This window comes from Cupressus sempervirens, chromosome 4, assembly GCF_028749045.1.
Source record: "Cupressus sempervirens isolate cs-2001-9-10 chromosome 4, ASM2874904v1, whole genome shotgun sequence".
NCBI classification, from domain to species: domain Eukaryota; kingdom Viridiplantae; phylum Streptophyta; class Pinopsida; order Cupressales; family Cupressaceae; genus Cupressus; species Cupressus sempervirens.
This window is the reverse complement of record NC_143121.1, coordinates 776210778-776226785: the sequence shown is the minus strand read 5'-3', so window position 1 is coordinate 776226785 and position 16008 is coordinate 776210778. Positions and strand designations below refer to the sequence as shown.

At 32.7% G+C, this 16008-nt stretch overlaps 1 pseudogene; it reads left to right on the top strand.

Annotated features, from left to right (window-relative positions):
* Positions 1–8653: 8653 nt before the first annotated feature.
* LOC149563684 (vacuolar iron transporter homolog 3 pseudogene) lies at positions 8654–10067 on the top strand (annotated as a pseudogene).
* Positions 10068–16008: the final 5941 nt, after the last annotated feature.

Below are 16008 nucleotides of genomic sequence, written 5' to 3'. Positions count from 1 at the left end.
GTCTTTATATAACCAATTGGAGAAGGTTCTAGATCAAGATCAATGATCTAAATTTCTCTCTTTTTCCATTCAAACCTTCTATTTTTCTAACTAGTTAAAGACCTTGCATAGGGATTAATGATCCATCTCAAAATGTGTAATCAACTCCTTAAATTACTCCTTGATCATTAAAACATTCAATAAGTCAGCCCAAAATGGTCTACCTTAGTGTTTGTGCAATTCCAAACAAATATGTTATAACTAGTTCACTTGACACATGAACATGCTAATGCTTGGTCATAACTAGTCTTCATGTTGTCTCTCAACTTTTGAATGCTCGACATTCACTATATAACTTGATATGAACTAACTTTTTCTTGCTCAGCACAAACTAACTTATGTCTTACTTGGCATGTATAGGAGCGCTCAGTGACCATAGAAATACTCAACAATAATAGTTGCTTGGCCTTAACTAAAATATGAACAATTCTAAATAAATTGTTTGTCCTCAAAAGGATTGCTCATTCATAATGATGACTGGCCAACTCTACCAAATAAATGACTAAGTTTTTGACACTAATAGACAACGAACTATAGGGATCAACACATAATCCCATAAATCAAGCATAAGCATAATCAACCAGCTAATGCAACAATAATCAAATCACCCCAAGGGTCTCAATCATGATCACTAATGAAACAAGATAATTGAGGTCACATCCATCAAGATGAATTACTAAAATCAAATGGGAGAGACACTATATCTCTCATGAAATACATTTTTTTAGATTTGTGTAATGTATTTTAAGCATAATGTAGCTTGACTGAAGTAGACCCACCTCATAGATTATTAGTTTCAATAGGATATATCACTAAATATATTTTGATAAATATATCATCATATATTTGAGTTTTTCTAGTATTTTAGAAATATGTAGTTTTAATAATGCAAACCCAGCTCATCTAGATGTATTCATTTTTACTAAAACTAAGCCACATACATGGATTTAATGTGTCAATAAAGTAGACCCACTTCATAGGTTTTTAGCAATTCAATAAAAAAAATTCATGGTTGCTTTAATGTTGTGATATTGCTATCAGGATTTCACTGTGTGATTTTTGAGTCAAACTCATTGACCCATGTTTCATGAGTAGTGATTCAACATGAATCCATCTCTCATGAGAATAAATGAAACACTTAGCACTCATTGGATCTAGGCGATGCTCACAGGGGTGAAGCACCAGGACTTCCCGGGAGGTCACCCATCCCAGTACTACTCCAGCCTGAGCGCACTTAACTACAGAGTTTCCTCCATGGTTAAACCCAAAGCTTGCAACCCCATTTGCAAAACCTTCCCCAAGTGTTGTGCCTTATGAACCATTCATTAGAAAGCCCCTTAAGCTCATCAATTGATAAGTAGGAGATAATTTCCACAGTAAGTCAAATTGCGATATTGCTATCAGGATTTCACTGTGTGATTTTTGAGTCAAACTCATTGACCCATGTTTCATGAGTAGTGATTCAACATGAATCCATCTCTCATGAGAATAAATGGAACACTTAGCACTCATTGGATCTAGGTGATGCTCACAAGGGTGAAGCATCGGGACTTCTCGGGAGGTCACCCATCCCAGTACTACTCCAGCCTGAGCGCGCTTAACTACAGAGTTTCCTCTATGGTTAAACCCAAAGCTTGAAATCCCATTTGCAAAACCTTCATCAAGCGTTGTGCCTTATGAACCATTCATTAGAAAACCCCTTAAGCTCATCAATTGATAAGTAGGAGATAATTTCCATAGCAAGTCAAATTGTGATATTGCTATCAAGATTTCACTATGTGATTTTTGAGTCAAACTCATTGACCCATGTTTCATGAGTACTGATTCAACATGAATCCATCTCTCATGAGAATAAATGGAACACTTAGCACTCGTTGGATCTAGGTGATGCTGATAGGGGTGAAGCACCAGGACTTCCCGGGAGGTCACCCATCCCAATACTACTCCAGCTTGAGCCCGCTTAACTATAGAGTTTCCTCCATGGTTAAACCCAAAGCCTGCAACCCTGTTTGCAAAACCTTCACTAAGTGTTGTGCCTTATGAACCATTCATTAGAAAGCCCCTTAAGCTCATCAATTGATAAGTAGGAGATAATTTCCACAACAAGTCAAATTGTGATATTGCTATCAGGATTTCACTGTGTGATTTTTGAGTCAAACTCATTGACCCATATTTCATGAGTAGTGATTCAAAATGAATCCATCTCTCATGAAAATAAATGGAACACTTAGCACTCATTGGATCTAGGTGATGATCAATGTTAACAATTGATTCATTTTTTCTTTTTCACTTTCGCAACCACAACTTTTAATTTTTTTAAAGTTTACTTATCTCAATTTTTACTAAAATCTATGTATGTTGAAATCAAATAAAAACCAAAAAATATTATTTGTAATATATGTAGTTTCAAGAGAGGAGACTCACTTCATAGAGTTTAGGAACATCAAGAAATACTAATATTGAAGATTTGATCCACTTCATGGATATATGATTATTTCTATGTGGTTATGCTTCTTCATTAATATTCCTACAATAAATTTTTGCTCCATGGGGATGGGGAACTAGGTATTTCTTTCATTAATAAGTTTATTCAATGTTATTTATTACATACACTTGACATTTTTTTAGTAATTTATATAGTTCTAATGAAGCAGACCCATCCCATATGATTTTAGTTTGATAGAATAAATATCACATGAGAAATATGCACCAAGAGTGATTAATTGATGGATCATACAACAAAAGTGTTTGAATAATGAGGCTCGTATTAGTTTAAACATTGTTAATTTAGAAGATTGATGATATTTTTGGAAACTACAAATGAACCAATTGTTATATTGTCACTAATGTCAAACCTATTGGTGAGATAGTTTGCTATCTAATCTAAGTGTTATATCTAAGCGATTGATGAAAAGGATTTGAGAAGTTGATCATAACAAAAGTATCTAGAGGAAAGGTTGAGTTATGAAGAGGAAACTATAAATGGACACTTGATTAGTTGGACGTTTACAAGATAAAGTGATTGTTTAAATCATGTTGCAAAAGGAGAAGGCAATAACGCACAAGTCTTGAAGGTGCGATCATAGATAGATCAAATGCATAGGCTTGACTAAGAAAAAAAGAAAAAGTTAAAAGAATTTAAAGTGTATGTTGAGCGATGCTAGTGTTGACCAAGCACCAGAATAAGATGAGTAGAATTAGTGTTGATCGAGTATTAGTATCGACCGAGTGACAGTGTATGTGTTGAGCTAGAAATTTAGTAGTGGCCAAGTAACCTAGTGATGACTGAATGTCAGAACATAGTGTTGATTGAGGAACAAAATTTTAACAATTTATTAGAAATCATAATTTCCACCCAACTAAATTAATTTCTTGGAATATGGAAAGTTGTTGAAGATAAGGATCGATGGGTTGGATCATTTAATGTTGGGAGAGGATTAGGTAAATGGCCTAAGTAATGGATTCCAAGAGAAGTGTCTAGAAAAGAAGAGGAAAAACAAAATGGTGATCAGATTCATTGTATGTGATAGATCTAATCATAAACCCAAAGATCTACAGTGATGTTTGAGTAGAAAAAGATTAGAATTACCGATTTAAGGAGTTACAAGAGTGAACTTTCAGTATGCTTAGAGAGTTGTTGAAAGTTGGAGAAGTTGCTCATGTTATTAACTAACGAATCTAAGCAGAAGGATGAGAAGATTTAAGAAGAAGTGAAGAGTGATTGCTTGAAAGGTTGCCAAGGGAATTAGAGGCTCAAATTATAATGGAGGCCAAACAATGAATTAATATGTATGAGTCAAACTAAGATCTATAAATGCAAAGTGAGTTGTACTTAATAGATCAAAACCTATTGTTACTTTCTAATCATTGTAAATAATATTTGAAATCCTTTAATCAAGGTTGACCTAACGGTCATATGCAAATCCTTTAGTAGGGTGACATTCTAATGGAATATTCTAAAGTCCTCTAACAAGGCCACTCCAAATAGGGTGATTAAATCCTTTCACAAGGTCACATTTAATGGTGTGTTTTGTAACCTTTAATAGGGTTGGCTCCTAAGAGAGCTCACTTCAAAAGAGAGAAAATTAGTGACATGTTCTTGGTGGTTTTTCCCAAATTGGGTTTCCACGTTAAATCCTAGTGTCAAACTTGTGTGGATGTTATTTATGGTGTTTTACTAATCAATGTTTACATTATGCAAGTCTATTATATTTAGGACAATGGACAGCTAGTTGATGTTACTAAAAGTTGACTATAGAGAATGAGTTATGAAATGATAAGATCTGAAGTTGATTAAGTGTTTGTTTGTTCAATTGGTATATCTAGACCTTGGATAACAAATTCACCCCCCCCCAGTTATTCTAAATATTCTAAGAGTTAGGTTGAATGAAATATATTCTTTGTCATATTATTTTGTCAACCCAACCCCACTAGGCATTTTTTTATGTTTAGCCTTTTTTTTTTTTTGTGTTTGGGTCATGATCACGCCTTCCTAGGATGCATTCTACATACTTTTAATTATCTTCTTTATTTCATATTATAAAAAAATCTCGCTAAAATATGTCATCAAATATTTCATTATTTCCAAGAGAAGGAAATTTCTAGATATATATACACATATCCCTAACCTCATTTTCTCTCTATATCACATTAAATTGGAACCTAATTATACCTCTCTCAATCTACTCATCATGTCAAGAGTTAAAAATATCATTCCCAACATCTTTCTTATGGACTCTGGAAATATAGAGGCCTCTCACCTCAACAAAATTGAGTTCAATGACAACCAATGGCAATGCTTCTCACGTCAAAACATAGGTAAATGGGTAAGATATGCATCTCAATGTAATTTCAAACACCTCACTCTATGTGATCACAATGTGATTTTCTCAACACATCTTGATGGTGGTTTAGAAGAGATCACATCCCCTTCCATGTTTCATGTTCATGTCTAGTAACATATATCTAGGCGAGTACATTATCACTAGTTTCCCCATCAATTTTATTGGATTTCCCTAACTCGCATCTTCTGCCCTTTATAATTTTCTATTCATAGATAAATATTTGGTATCCTTTACTTCTCCCTGCCCTCTTATGCAAACCCTTCATTTAATAAGACCTATTGAGCTAGAAAATATTGTACTATTGTTATCCACTATTGAAGATTTGTGTATGAAAAGTGTAAAATCTTTATCTGTTAACAGTCGACTACTCAAAATATTGTTAGGATACATGATTGAGGATTTAAGTGTAAATGTTGCAAGGTTCAAAGAACTTTCTTATGTCATTGTTAATCTTCAAATGCTCTATGCAAGTTCTCCAAGGAAATTGATCATGGATTTTGGACAATGAAGCATAAATGAGTTATCTCAACAAGTAGATCTCTTCAAATACTAGGCAATTTTCAGTCCTTGAAGGAACTTAATATACATATGTTTGAAACCTTTGATATGGAAGGGTAGATAAATATTACTCTATTACACATTCTTCATAGGTTTCTAAATCTTTATCCATTCTACATGTTTGTCTACTTACATAAATATCCCATTCTCAAGCTCAATAGTTTTAAGTTCAATTTTAGGATTTGGATTTTGAATGTATATGAAAAAAATGATAGGCTTATTTTTAAGAAATTCACTAAAACTTGGCATATAGTGTGAGAAAGAAAACTTGGTAAAGTTACTTGTTCAAGGCATTGCAATGCAAGAGTTGGCCTTGCATCTCCACATGTTAACCTCATGGAAATGAAGTTAGAGGTACTTTAGTTTGACTACAAGGAAACTGCAGTAATGAGATGCTTTCTCCCTTGAAATAATGGAAATTTATCTACTCGGTGAACATGATAGTGGTCGATGTATGTACTTCTTTAAGAATATTTTGAAACTAAGGAGACCATCCTCACCAGCAAGGATAGTTGTATAGGCTAAAAAAACCATGATCGTTGAACTTCATATTGTTTCTTGATAATTGTAACAAGTTGTTTATGGAATTTGATTATGCTCTTTTTTTCCCAAAAGTTATTTATGTTGTTGAAGCTACATTTGTTGTTACTAACAATATAATTTGGTGATTTGTTTTGAAGCATACATGATGATGTGGAGAACTTCTATACAATGTAACCCCTTCTTGGAATAGGAGAAGAATGATACATGCTAAATATCTCCTATCTTCATTGGAATTCTAAAAAGCTATCTACATAAAAAAAATATGATAGAAATTCATCTATCTCGTGAATATGATGGTGGTTTATATATATATACTTCTTTAAGGATATTTTGAAGGAGAGAATCCTCACTAGCATAGATAGTTATGCATGACTTGCATGAAATGTATGCTGAAAATTTTATTATCTTTGACCTTCTTAGAATGTCTTTGTACTTGTACCACGTGTTTATGGTATTTGATTCAATGCTCATTTTTTCCAATAGTTAATTATGTTGTTGAAGCTCCATTTTCTATTACTACCAATATGATTTGGTGGTTTATTTTTAATCATATAGTATGATTAGGAAGAATGCATAAAAAGAATTGGCTCCCCCTTGGAATGAAGAAGAATGATAGATGACAATATTTCCTAACTTCATTCAAGGAGTTCTAAAAAGTTTATGGTTCTTATTTTTAAGAGTAGAATTCTAATTTCTAAGTTTGACTTTTTATAGTTTAATTTCCTTCACTTTAAAAAAAAATTGTGCTTGACAACTAGTCATTTGTCTCTTATGAACTATTTTAATCTCATTTTTGGCCCGTGACAAGGATGGTCTACATAAATATAGAATCATTAATAATTAAATCAATTGATCATGGGGATGATTATTTTTCCCACAAGAATGAACCTCTTGAAGTTATACAAAATTTATATACTTCAATTATTTTGGAAAATCAATATTCACTTTGATTATGTATCTTCTATCCCAAGTTTTCTTTGAAAGCTAATTTATGATATGGTCAAGAGTTTTTCTAGGTCTTGATGTCACATTATATCCAATGACTTTACAACTTGCAATACCATTTGCCAAGAATATTTAAGTTATATTGCAGTTAAAGAATTCAATGATAGATGTTTGTTTATATGAGATTTATAAAATACCTTTTCTACATAAACTTTATAATGATTCTTGGTATTTTTGCTTCTTTGTTAAGTTTTAAGGCTAAATTATGAGTATGATAATTTCAATTAACCTTGTTATGATTTCTTCTTTCCTCTTTCCACCTCATAGTGATGGCTTCACTTTTTATAAATACTTTGTGGCTTCTTTGTCTAATTTCCCCTTTTGAAAACACTTTCAATCTTTTTCATTGCAACTTTTTTCTTTGTAGGAGACTTCTCTTTGGATGATACTCTATTCTATTTTTTGACAACTTCATATCAAATTTTAGACAAATTCTTATAAATGCATGATAGATGAATTTTTTTTCTTAATACAGTGGCCTTACCATTTGATTTCCTAATTGTCTTCTTTCCTTCAGTGATCCTCTTTTGGTAGTTGTTTCTTTCATTCTAACAATAAATTCCCTTTGGGAACTGATCTTTAAAACAATTATGTTTCGTAATATGCTTCCTTCTCTATTGTCTTTGAATTGCATAAGAAAAACCTTAAACTAATGCTCTATTTTTTTTCTAGATCTTGATTACTCCGTTTAGCTCAAATCCCTTCTTCACTCAAATGCTCAACACAATGATTTCTACCTTCAAACATCCAACACAATAATGGCAGCCAACAAACATTCAATAATCACTAAACTTTTCCCAGTTGGTTTATACCTTTCAATTCATTTTGTGTAGTCCCACTAAGTTTTCGAGTTATGTTTCAAATCAACCTCATACTCACCTTATGCTTAAAATGGTCACAAGCATCCTTGTACAGGAGTTGGTTTGCCTAGCATTTTAGTAAAAAAATGTGTAATTAACATCCAGACATAGGATATTTGATAGAATAATCAATGCTTATTATCTTTCACACTCCACAAACCAACCCAAACATCAAACCAAACCCAACTCATTATGAGTGGACCATGTAATATATAGTACTGTGGCTTGTATAAAAGATATGATTTCATACTAACTTCCTTGTTTCAATTTCTACTTTCCTCATCTACTTAGAATTCTTCATTCTTCTCATCTCTTATAGACGATGGGACTATAGCTTTGGAGAATCCTTGTTATAACAAGTATAAAAAATAAAACATTCAACTTTAATTAATAAGTAGGTGATAATTTCCACAGCAAGTCAAATTGTGATATTGCTATCAAGATTTAATTGTGTGATTTTGAGAATAAATGGAACACTTAGCACTCATTGGATCTAGGTGATGGTCATAGGGGTGAAGCATCAGGACTTCTCGGGAGGTCACCCATCCGAGTACTACTCCAGCCTGAGTGTGCTTAACTATGGAGTTTCCTTCATGGTTAAACCCAAAGCTTGCAACCCCATTTGCAAATCCTGATAGCAATATCACAATTCAACTTTTATGAGTTAAAACGTTTATTAAATATTTTTAAATATACATAGCTACACGTACGAGTCAATCAATTATAGTAAATGTACATCAAATCCATTTGGTTAAATCCCAAGTAAAAACTCCCTTTTCAAGTCAGATGCATGAAAACAAAAGAAACAAAAGGGGTGAAAATAAAGAGAGTGCACACCACGCGCCTGAACCCAACTTTCCTCTAATCTTCCGCCCTGTGGAATCTTGGCTCTTGTCTATTGTGGACAATCTCTATGCATCCATCTTGTCTTCCACATTTGAAAAACGAGTAATCTCCGCATAAAATGAACCAAAAAATCACCCAATCAAACAACAGCTTCCCGAAAAAAGCCATGGATTCCAAGCAAGCAGTTGCAGAGCCGCCATCCCCAGCTTCTCTAAACAAAAGCAGGGAAAATTATATCCAAAAGAAGAAGGAAGGCCAAACAAAGGAAGATGAACAATCTTCCCAAATCGGGCAGACCCTTCGCGCCGCCTTATTGGGAGCAAATGACGGCCTTCTCACGACGGCCTCCCTGATGATGGGAGTCGGCGCCGTCAATCCCAAACTCATGATTTTATCCGGCCTGGCGGCGCTGATTGCAGGAGCCTCTGCCATGGCCATTGGGGAGTTCGTTTCTGTGCAGACCCAACGAGACGTTGAAATTGCAATCTTGAAAAGAAGAAAGCATATGAAGAAAGGGAGAAAAGAAATGATGAAAAAAGATGGAACAGAAACACAAGCCCAGAAGCCCAAATCCTCCTCACCGTCTCATGGAGAAACCCAAAAGAAAATCTCTTCCTTTTCTTCTCCACAGTCCTCAATTACAAGTAGTGAAATAGCCGCCCTTCCCAATCCTCTTATGGCGGCGTGTTCATCGGCCATTGCATTTTCTGTGGGAGCATTTCTGCCATTGATCACTACGGCCTTCATTGAGGATTACAATGTTAGAGTTGGAGTGCTTGCAGGAGTTTCAAGCTTGGTGTTTTTTGTGTTTGGAATGGTGGGTGCTCACTTTGGCCGAGCTTCTCTTGTGAAAGGGGGTCTCAGAGTTCTCGGTGCAGGATGGATCGCCATGTCTGTGACTTATGGATTGCTCAAGCTTCTCCATCGTACTGAAGTGGCTGATGATATGTAGATTAATGAACATTTCAGCAAGTTTTATGTTGGGTTTCTGGTTTTTATTTTCCGTAGTTTGGGTTTTTCTTCTTTGTCTTCTCAGCAGTTCATATTGGAGATCGTTTGAATCCCATGAAGCTCAATGTAAAGATTAGTTAGTCTTCTGTTGTAAATAAGAGCTTCCATAGTTATGGAGCATTGAATAGGCATAGACAGAAGCGGGCAAGCCTTGTGAGGCACACTCGTCTGTGCTGCTTTGATGTTATCGTCATAAACTTGGACATTTTGTGAATTTGTCTTCTTCCTCCTATTGCAACATTGTAGGCAGTGATGGACTTTCCTAAGACTAGGAGAACAATAATGTATACCCAAGTGAATGATGATGTTTGGGATGATTATAAAGTATGATTTTTAATCTATGTTATTTTTTTTCTTGTTACTTGGGATGATTATAAAATAAGATTTTTAATCTATGTTGTTGTTTTTTCGTGTTGTTTTCTTTGTTGGTAGGGGTAGGCTTTAGAATTGAGAGGTCACAAGGTTAAGTATAAGATATGTACAAATTTTTTTAACATAATTAGGTGAACACGTAATAATTCATATTGATATAAGCCCAAAATTATATGACTGACGATAGGGTGCTTCCATTTTGTTATAAATCATCTGTAGAAAAATTGGAGTATGGAATAGTCGCATATGACTATAAGACTTTGCAAACCCATATATAGTTGCCTCATATCGTAGACTATAAAAGAATATTTATTTCTCTTCTTTTTTATACTTGTGAATAAAAAACATACTATTGATTGAATTTTTTTATGTAGTTATCTATTACATATTTTATTTTAATTAAATTTGAAAGTAAGTCAACTATGCAATTTAATTTCTAAATTAAGATTAATGTGCTTGTCTATGAATAGAGATAAAGATTCTAACTCTTTGCGCTTAATAAACTAGCAAAGTGAGAATATTATATAATCAAAAAGTAATCACATTGATGTTTACATCCCTACTATATTATACAGATATTTATAAATTTTGTAGAGTTCTACATAACTTGTTTTGCCATAGATCAAGAGAACCCTATAGCCTATACAAAAAGTATCAATGTAAATGGGCACTAGGAGACATCAGGACATTAGGACAAGTTTTTCGGATGAGAAAAAAGGGGTTTCAATTTGATTGTGGGGGGACATGTTGTGAGCTTTTCACACCATCACCTCATTGCAAATGGGGAGTCCATCATTTTGCTAGTAGGTTTAAGTAATGGAGTGAGTTTGGCAACAAATTAGAGTTTTGAAACCCTTCGTAGGATATTAAACATGAAAAATGGAAAAATAAAAATGTTTTGTTAAGGGTCAAAAAAAAATTAATTGAGGAAATTTGATTGTCTTTAAGTGAGAAATTAAAATTAAATTTTGAGCCAATAATGTGTAAATTTTCTTAAGTATGAAATGAGACGCAACACTTCTCGTCTCAAGAAGATGTGAGAGAAAGCACCTCTTTGTCTCAAGTAGATATGAGAAGAAGCACGGCTTTGTCTTATATAGGGGGTAGATGAAGTCTCTCTTGATCACAAATAGGAGTAGACAAAGCATCTCTTTGTCTCAAATTAAAGGTAGAGGAAGAACCTCTTCCTCTCATGTTGGGTAAAGGAAGAAAGAGATTCATTTAAGCATGGAGATTGAATTTGAATCTATTTTTATAATTTACAATCATTTAATTTTTAATCAAATCTTAGATTGGGCAAGTTAGATTACATACTTAATAAGTTTTGGATTAAATATTTAATAATACTAAGCAAGGGTAGATCAATTTTAATGACATATATTGGGATAGAAATGAATTTCACATTGAGATGAGACTTAATTTACCTCAATTTACAAAATAAAAATGGATTTTAAATTGAGATGACATTAAGTTTACCTCAATTTAAATAGGTTTTAAAATGAAAAGAGATTTTAATTACCTCAATTTTACAAAATATAGATTGATTTTAAATATGAATTAATAATTTATCCATTATGGCATTTAATTTATCCAAATGACATAGATTTTAACAAATGAGCAATTGAAATTAATGAAAAATAAATCATAAATGACAATAAATTAATTTTTTCCAATAACTTGAAGTTGTAAAGGACCATGCATTAATTATTCCAAGACCCTTTATTTTGAAAATATGTCAATAACTTCAGCCAAAGGGAAGCCAATTCAAATTGAATTATTCAAGGAGTCATCAAATTTAAATTATTAGTATCAATTTTAAGCATGGAAAATAACAATATTTTTAATGATGTTCATAATTTTTTGTTGCAAATCAATTTGAAGATGAGATTTGAGATTCTAATTTGCATTACCCAATTAAATTTTTTAATTGGAAATAAAAAATAGCAAGTTTTGATGATTTTGTAAGTCTTACTAGCTTGATATGTTGAAATTGTCTTTTAAAATTTTACAATTATTTGCAATCAGTGGTCTATCTTGAAAGTTAAGGAATGATAAGGTGGAAACCATACCATCGACCAATGAGGATGTGCCAAGTATCCTAGTGAAGAAATCTAATCATATTATGTCCATTGAATCTACAAAGTGGAAAAAGGGATAAAAGACAATATATTTTCAAAGATAGCTTGGTGTAAATAAAAATAGCCCCATCATTTTCTCTTCTATAAGATTCTACCTAACCTCTCTTCTCATTTGTCCACTTATTATTGCTACAATGGGGTTATCGTTGCACCAAAAGATGGATTTTTCAATGCCCACTACAAAAAATCAGCTTATAGTACACAAGAAGTGTTTAAGCCCTTGTCACAAATCCTGAGGAGAACGTTGAAAAAAATTTCAACAATCTCCCACTCAGCATTACCCGAGGGTCTAAGGATTCGAACCTGTGACCAAGCTTTGATACCACTTGTTGGAATGGGATTGTTGTTGCACCAAAAGACTGGTATTTCAATGCTTGACACAATAACTCAACTTATAGTACATAGGAGGTGTTTAAGACCTTGTCATGAATCATAGGGGGAGTGTTAAACGAATTTTCAACAATCTCCCCCTCAATGTTACTTGGGGGTTCTAAGAATTCAAACATGTGACCAAGCTCTGATACCACTTGTTGCACCAAAAGACTCATCTTCCAATGCTTGATACAACAACTCAACTTATAGTACATAGGATGCATTTAAGCCCTTGTCATGAATCCTGAGGGGAGCGCTTAACAAATTTTCAACAATTATTGCATCTTATTTATTTGTTAGTCTTATTCTATTTTCTTATTGGCCCATGAAGACAATGTATTTTTTTAATTGGCTCACATAGTGGTGCCTAATTATAATTGGGTCAACATTTAATATTTATAGATATCGTTATTGAAACCCTAGTTAGGGATTATGTTCATTAGTCTTGGCCCTTGATTTGAAATTAATCTTCAACATTCATTGTAATTGAGCTTCATATATAAAGGCTTTCTCACACCATTTATAAAGGGAGTTATATAGGAGAGTTGTTGCCAAAGTATTAACAAAATTGTTCTTTATTCATTGTTGGTAAAGGTGGATATATGTGATCATTTAGAGTATTCATGGCTCTTTGCATCTCTCTCTTAGATTAGGACTTTAAATTTCATGTTAAATCGAAGTATATTGGATGGAAGATATTGTTGAAAGGTGATCAATGGTAAAGTTAGGGATCATTATAAGACATAAAGAATCATGATGTTAATTTATCATATTTTCCAAGGTTGTGCTCTAATAATTTAGGATTTTGTAGGGGGGAGCTCATTTTATTTTATTTTATAATATTAGAATCAAAGGCTTTCCTTATTTGAGAAGAACTGGTTGATTTTTGAAATTAAAGGTCCATATTTGTGGAGGGGAATACAAGATAATTGCATTTCTTAGGAATACCAATATTTTTTGTTGTCACTTTTATTGCTAGTATTTTTATTTTTAACAAAGTCATGTACCCAATTTTCCTCATTATAAGTACATCACTTGCAAAAGGAGAATCAAGGGAAAATAAAAATTAAGGGTGACTTGTAAGCAACATATTTTAATCTTATTTATGTCTTGTTTAAATGAATTTTTCAAATTTATTTTAAAGCTGTATTGATAACCTATCAACACTATAAATATCCTAGGATATATCAATATCTTTGTTGTTATTGTAAGATAATTGATAGTCGTAACTAGTCATGTAAGTATAACAAGGTCCAAGATTACTTAGAGGAAGGGGTGAATAAATAATCTATTAGATTCAAACTTCTAGAAACATGTTACCGAATGATCAACTCAAATCAGATCTACTTAATAAAACATTCAACCACATTTATCCAATGTCAACTTGTAAAGAAATAAGTAAAACATAGCATAAAATAATCCACTTAATGCAATAACACCAATATTTTTCATGTGGAAACCCTTGGTTAGAGGGAAGAAGTATGATGGGAATTAGTACCCACAAGTAATTTACACTTCTTGAAATGCACCATGTTAAAGGCCTAGCTCTGTTAGGAGCTTAAAAATAATGCTTGGTTAGGAGAAGATTGTGTTTGTCTCTATCCCTATTAGGAGATTTACCCTATTATGAGTAACCTCATTGGAGGATTTCTAACTCAAATTAATGAGCCACTTTGTTAAGGGAATTAAAATTCAAACTTGTTAGGATCCTCCTCACTCAGTTAGGAGTGACCCAATTAAGCGATTTAAATTAGAGAACATGTAAGGATGAACATTAAGGAGGATAATCTAGAAATGATACTTCTCTATTTCTTGTACAAATCTAATTAATCACATATTCTACTTCCTCTTGTAGAAATTCAATCTACTTCTTGACCATACCAACCATTCATAGTCTACACACTTGCAAATACATATGACTACAATATATACACATTTCACTTGTTATGGAGGCCGCCTCTTTAACCAAAATATATAACATTTTAATTTTACCTTTACCCTACTAAAATACATTACCAAACCCTAAACCATTATTTATTACATCTTCTTGATCACCAATTTGAACTACAGATTGATTTGATAGAGAAAGTCAAGCGCATTTTACTTTTTCTAATAAGCATTCACAACTTCAAAAAATTTAGTCACAATGATCAATGAAATACTAATTCATCACAATCCATTAGTGCCACATCATCACAACACTTTATATCCATGAAAGATCCACTAGAGTTAACAACTACATCATTTGTTAAGGATCAAGTATAAAAGTGTTCTATCATTTTCTATAGAACAAACTTGAATCAATCTAAACCTTTCCTTTTAGTAAATAAAACAATGCATGTTCATAGCACCAAACACATAACTAAGTCTAGCTAAAAAATTATCCAAAACCAAAACATCTAAATTTTCATATAAAGACCAATCAAATCATTGACTATTTGTTACTAATTGTTCTTCTTGGTTTCTTTGGCATACATTTTAAATAAATCTTAACTTTTTCCATACTTGTTCACAATGTGTACAATCATAGACATAATATCATGAGACATCTATGAATCCCCCATATGTACCACTCACTCTTGATTAAATACTAAACCTCAACCTCAACACCAATGCATATGCTAGAATAATACTCCCAATAAACTATCAACCATCAACACTTACGTTGACATCAATGATAACACAATAAATGATTAATTAAATAGAAAATATGCACTATAAAATATTCTGAATACAATATACATCAATTTTTCCAGCAATCTCCCACTTTGGCATTGTTAGCTATGCATCACTTGATATTTCTCTAATCATATGCAGAGTTATTTTATTGGTCCCCCTTTTACAAAAATGTCAAATATGACACTCAACATGAGTCACCTCTCTTCCATTACTAATACATTTAGTCATATTTTGGACATTGCTTCATAATTTTGACTACTTAAGTTGTGACCGTCGAATTTTAGATGATAGAGAGGATTTCAATTTATTTTTTAAAGAGAAGTACAAAGTCATTTTCACAATTGATTGTGCATGAAAGTTTACTATTTGAACATGATGTTTGAGCAGAAAATTTTCTTTCCCAGTGACTCAATGTTGCAAGTTGATGCATCATCGACATTTTCAAGGTAAGGGCATTATTTGAAAATGAAATTTCTTGAAACTTGATTTATGTGATTTGGAAATGAAATTGTTTCAAACCCGGTTTAGGTGATTTGAAATTAAAATTTTGTAATTTGAAAGCTAATTTTATGTTTAAATGAAATTGCTTGGAATTGCAAAAAAATCTACGCATAAACACCATTAATTACTCCCTAAGATCACTATAACCCTTGACGCATTTGAGTAGCACAATTTGTCATACCAATCTTTTTAGGAAAACTTCCTAGTAGCACTATTTTGCACCACAAACACAACCCCATG